The following is a 6,489-nucleotide window of genomic DNA, read 5'->3' on the forward strand; positions in this document are numbered from 1 at the left end:
CAGGGAGACAACAAAAGAAATAAAGGCATCAATTGGCACTGGACTACAGCCAATAAAAAAATAATCGCCTGAAGATGGTGGACTCTGTTGTGCTATCTCCGGACAAGTTTATCCAGATTAGGAGACATCGCAAGAGGTTAACAAAGACTATATCTAACTCTTTCACATGGAAATATACTCACAGCTGAATAAAATGATGTGGTGGTAGCAACAATAATTGTGTATATTAACACATAAAACCCCTGTCCAGCTACACCTTCTAGGTGTCAGTCCTCAACCACCTATTTTCCTCCTTAGACCTGTTCCTGCTTTGACACTTTCCCCAAGGTCTTATTTTTCCTCCTAAGCCCATTTTTCACGTGGACATCTTTTTCCCCTTGAATCTGATTTGGTACATGGACCTACTTTACCGTATTTTCACTCGGATTTTTTTTTTTTAATATCATCCTATTTTTCCTACAAGGACCTATTCCTCCTTTGAATATGTTTTCCCCTTGGACTAATTGTCTACCATGGTCTCTTTTTGCAATGGACGTATTTTTCACTATGGACCTAGTTGCCACCTTGGACCTACTTTTACAGTGGGACTATTTTCCCCATTGGGCCAACTTTGAACCTATTCTTCCTACTGACAAGCTATCTCACTAGAACCTATTTTACCCACAGACCAATTTTAAACTCGTGGATCTTTTTTCTGTCATGGAAAATCACTGAATCTCCACATGAACTAATTTACTTTCATGGATCTATTTACCCTGTGGAGATAACTGCCCGTTGGACCTATGATCATACTTGGGCCCATTTCCCTAGGGACGTTGATCATGGACCTATTTTCCCATATGGATCATTGGCCTATTCACTTCCCCGTAACTTAATTTACCTGGGCTAGTTTCCTCACTAAACACCCACTCACGTATCCACCAACCCACCGTGCCCACTCACCTACCCACCCACACAGTCCACGCGATTCCTCACTCACCCAGCTCAGCCCATTCCCTGCAGAGCTACCCATACCATGCTAGTCCCTGCACAACCACCCCACCCACCCAACCAGCCCCGATCACCAACTCAATAAATGTTCCACACCCACCTCACTCACCCTGCTTGCTTACTAACCCACCCCACGCACTCCACACAACTGCCCACCCACCCTGGACACCCTGCACAATCCATCCATCCCTCTCAACCTACCCATCCCACTCACCCACCCATCTTACTCATCGGCCCACAAGCCTACCCACCAGGACACCAGCCTTCACCAGTAGGATGACTGGTAGGTTTACACACACACAAACACACACACACATACATACATACAACATACATACAGGAGAGAGAGAGAGAGAGAGAGAGAGAGAGAGAGAGAGAGAGAGAGAGAGAGAGAGAGAAACAGCTGTTTTTGTACTACAGATAATACGGCTTCGTAGTGCAGTTAGGGACTAACATACCATGAGCTACGACCTGTATTTGCAACGCCAGTAAAGGCGGTGGCAGAAACCAGATACATCTGTTTTTCCTTCTGCGCACTAAAATCTGCGTAATGAAAGGGATCCTGGTTTTATAACTATTAGTGAATATACCACGTTGAGTACACCGCTTACCGTCCGATCAGCGAAGTTAAGCAACGTTGGGTCTGGTTAGTACTTTGATGGGTGACCGCCTGGGAACACCAGATGCTGTTGGCATCCCTACGTGTCAAGTGGGGTTGGTGGAAGATTAGTGCCCCTCCCTGTAAAACAATTAACTCTAAGCCCTTGGCCACCCCGTTTGGGATACATGGCGTCTGGCAATGAATGAATGAATGAATGAATCCTGTGCCCGGAATGAGTCCAAGCTAACCGTAAGCCAGTGACAGAGTGTTACCCATAACAGGATTATCCCTAAGTTAGTAATGGAGAGTTGCCAGTAAGTTAGTGATGGAGAGACTACGTGATTTGCAGTTTCCTGTAGGTTAGTGACGATGAGCCCTAAGCTTGTGATGTAGAAAGTCACTCATAGCTAGGTGAGTTACTCATAAGTTATTTATGAAGAGATCTTGAGTCTGTGATGGAGAAAGTCACTTATAAATTGGTGTTTTATCCATGAATTTGTGACGATGACACCCCAAGTTTGAGACGAATTAAGAGTCACTCGTAGGTTAGTGAGTTACCCATGTTATTCTTGAAGAGATACTAAGAATGTGATGGAGAATGGGTCACTTATAAGTTAGGTATGAAGAAAGTTACAAAACCCTAGTGATGGAGAGAGGTTGTGATGGTGAACGTTATCCATACATTAATCATGAGAGTTACCTTTAAGTTATTGATATAGAGAGTTAACCATAAGTTCGTGATGTAGAACTGTGACCCGTAAGTTAATGGTGGAGAGTTGTTACCCAAAATTTCGTGGTGAAGAGACAGTTACCCATAAGTTATGGCTAGAGATGTAAGAAATTACCAGGAGTTTCGACCCTCACCTGAGCTCTTTTTAGGCATCAGTATGGAGGGAACAAAATATGCGTTTATATTATTTTATGGCTATTTTAGAAAAAAGAGTGTGGGGCTAGTAAAAAACAGCGGGATTAGGTGTTGGAATGTGCTAGGGTAGGGATGAGGAAGTGAGGATGAAGCGAAAGAGAGAGAGAGAGAGAGAGAGAGAGAGAGAGTGAAAGTAGGAGTGCAATGGAAGTAGAGATTATAGGAAACTCATTGGCCCATAACAAAGTTAACTGTTTACAAATTAAAAACAACTACTTCTACTAGGATTAAAACGTTTGTGAGGAAAAGAGAGAAAAGTGGATGTTTCTCCCCCACCCACCATGCAATCCTGCAAAAACCGGCAGGGAAATAATTTAAGTTTTGGAATTTGAAAAACAAAAGAGGAAGAGAGAAAAAAATAATGTTCTACCTCTTAAGCACAACTGTGGAATACCATCAATATATGTAATAGCACTGATATATCCAATTAATACCTTAATTTTGCTGTTTGTAGAAAATCTTTCGTTTTCTCATTGCTATAATGTTATATTCAAACTACTCCCTCAGCACTTACGTGACTGCATCTTACTTTGCTGTCACTCTCAGGTCCAAAACCACATCATTGATTCATCTCTACACACACACCCATCCTTTGCCCAAACAAACTGTAAATTGCCATCCACCTCTCACCAACTCTAAAAGTGAATGTTTCGAATCCTGCTAATACACTGTGGTTCAAGGTTCACATCTCAGGGGATCTGGCCACTGGCAGCACTGATACAAATACAGGCATGGAGTCAAATGAACTGTACTTTTCTTCGGATTTTTATTTACATATCGATACTTTAAGTTAAAACCTCGTTAAATCTTGACAGCATTATCTGGACGCACTAGTAGTAACATTAAATACATATGTTACCGTTGTACTTGAAAGATGAAACATACAAAATTGAATGTAATTTCTTTCTCTTGTGGGATTAAGTATAAAATTTTAAAGGTTAATGTGATGTTTGATGATATATTTCCAAAGAAGTGATCGCACACGGTTGCAGGCCAGGCATCTACGTACACTGTATTTCAGTAGATACTTATACTGTACATAAACCCGTCACCAACTACACCCCGAGGTGTCAGCCACAAACCCACCCATCCACCTCTTTTTTTATTTATTTTTATTTTTATTTATTTATTTATTTTTGCTAGAGAAAAGTATCCAAAGTAGTGTCTATTTCCACATCGATCTCTTTTCCCTGTGGGTGTACTTTACCCTATGGATCTGTTGTTCCCTTAGGACCATTTTGCGCATGCTCATATTATCCATATGGACCAATTTTCGCCAAAGGCCTTAGTCTTTTTCCCCATGATCCTGTTTTCCCTCACGGACATATTCTTCATGTTGGGGTTATTTCCCACCATGGAACGATTTTCTCCATCAATTTATTATCCTTCCATGGGTCTGTTTTCCTCCTTAGCCGTATTGTACTCATTGATTAATTTTCTAACTTGGTTGGATTTGACTCCCTTCGACCTATTTTCACCCGATAGACCTATTTTCTCCTCAAGAAGAAACACCAAATCCCCACATGGACTTATTATCTCCCATGCACATCTTTCCTTTATGAACCTGTTTTAGTCCACTGGAGTTACATTCCTACTTGGCCCAGTTCCTCAAGGATATATATTCCCCTAGACCTATCTTCCCACAGGGACTTCTTCTCACCATGGACCTATTTACATCACGAACCTAGTTTTCTACCACCCACACACCCACATACCCAAGCTTGACTAAATGTAGTCTCTCTCAGGAGTAGGATAAGGACTTACAAACTCGCCCCCCCCTACACACACACACACACACACACACACAGGGATTCAATCTAGGCGGACGTGTGACAGCAGCACTCCGTACCAGATCATCACGGCCAGTGGCATTACCTAAATAGTATCTTTGTATGAGTCAAGCTCAGTACCAGGTTAGACTAAATGATTGTTCATTATGAAAAGGAAAAAAATAATAAGTTTCAACAAGACTTGTAAAAACAGGAAATAGAACCAAGACGAAAGAATACGTTGAGTCATCTCTGAGGTTTGTTTAGACTACAACAAGACGGAGATTGTAAGTATATGCTTTGCACTTTGAGTATTGCAAAATGGATACATACTTCAGTAAAACAAATTAGGAAAAGAAAAGGGATAAAGGTAAAAAGCAAAATGATGATTTCTACCAAGAACTGGTTGAAGTAGAGACCCACAATAGACTGGTTGAACGTGTAAACAAACTAGAAATGGCTTTCAAAAATGAAATTGATGAAATAAAGAAGCAGATGCACTTGCAAAAGGAAGAAATAGAAAAACTAGGAAGGGAGGCCAATAAGAAAGACACAACCATCAGCGAACTAACCGTGGAATTGAGTACACTTAGGAAGAAAATGAGTGAAATGGCAAGTACAGTAGTCAATCACGAGAGTGTTATGGAAGAGTTAAAAAACGACACAGAGACAATTAGGCAAGTTAGCAGTCTTATTGACCAGAATAGTGATACTGAGGAGAAGATAACACAAGTAAATGAAGCTGTGCAAAGCTACAAAAATGATGTAGAAACCACGTATGCTGAAATGGTGAAAGTAAAGAAAGACTTAGAAACAAGGGTGGAGGAAAAAAAGCATTAAAAAGGAGGTGAAAAGAATAATCCAAAACAATCCAAAGTTAGTCAGAGATTCAGTAGAGATAAACAAATCAATAGTAATCACTGGTATAGAAGAGGATGGAGTTAAAAACAAGATCACAAGAGACAAAAAGGAGATGGCAAATGTAATGAGCTTACTGAAAGAAGTATCAGAGGAAATCTGTAGTAAAGACATAGAGGAACACAAAAGGTTAGGGAAATACGAGAAAAGCAAGACAAGACCTCTAAAGGTGACTTTCCACAGTGTAAACACTGTGGAAGAGATACTAAAAAATGCAAAGAATCTTAAGGAAAAAGAGGAGTTCAAAAATGTATGGATAAAAAGATGCCTAACACAAGAGGAACTGGAATTACTGAAAGAGAAAAGGGAAGAGAGCAAAAAAAAAAAATGAGGGAAGATCAGAAGAGGAGAAGAAGAAATTTTTTTACAAAGTAATAAGATTGCAGGTACGAAAGTGGTACACAAACAGGATGGAAGAAAAAGGAGGAAGGTAGTAGAACCATGTCATGACAAGTATATAAACAAGATGATAAAGTTGATGTACTCAAATGTGGATGGAATGGTATCCGAATTACTAGAGATGAATGATTATGTCAGAGAAAATGAACCACAAATAATATTCCTAACTGTAACAAAATTAATACCAAGGATATCAAATGACATACTAAACTTAGAGGAATACAATACTGTATATGGAGAAGAGACAGATATTTAAAAAAAGGAGGAGGAATTATAATATTAACTAAGAAAAATCTAAAAGTCAAGGAAATAAAACTAGATATACCATCACAAGTAGAACTGATTGCAGTAGAGATCGACACATCTGAAGGGAAAGTAATTGTAGCCAATTTGTACATGCCACCCAGATCAAACACATGGGAAAGAGACGAATATGAGGACCTGGCAGAGAGTACAATTCAGAGTGTAAGATCATTGCTACATAAAATGGAAGAGAAATCGGAAAGAATTATACTAACTGGGGACTTCAATACAAATATAAATTGGAATACTCTAGATATAAATAGCCAAGAAAGCTGTTGGGATCAAAAGCTCCTGAATCTCGTACATGAGTTTTTCTTAACGCAACATGTGAGGGAAACCACCAGAAAAAGAGGACTTGATGTACCTTCAGTGCTAGATCTAATATTTACAAGGCAAGAAAATGATATTGACAGTTTAATATATCACCCTCCACTCGGCAAAAGCGATCATGCAGTACTAGATTATAACTTCAGGATAGCATATGACATAGTAAACAGCAATGTTAGTTACAAAAAGAGCCTAAACTATAAAAAGGGAAATTATCAAGACCTAAAGAAGTATTTCTTAGAAGTTGATTGGGAAAA

At 39.6% G+C, this 6,489-nt stretch overlaps 1 pseudogene; it reads left to right on the forward strand.

Moving 5' to 3' along the window:
* The first annotated feature begins 1,566 nt into the window (after positions 1-1,566).
* On the forward strand, positions 1,567-1,685 carry LOC145408643 (5S ribosomal RNA; annotated as a pseudogene).
* Positions 1,686-6,489: the final 4,804 nt, after the last annotated feature.

The sequence above is a fragment of the Coenobita brevimanus genome, chromosome 8 (genome assembly GCF_032717465.1).
Source record: "Coenobita brevimanus isolate Jiangsu-jjx chromosome 8, ASM3271746v2, whole genome shotgun sequence".
In the NCBI taxonomy this organism is placed as follows: Eukaryota; Metazoa; Arthropoda; class Malacostraca; order Decapoda; family Coenobitidae; genus Coenobita; species Coenobita brevimanus.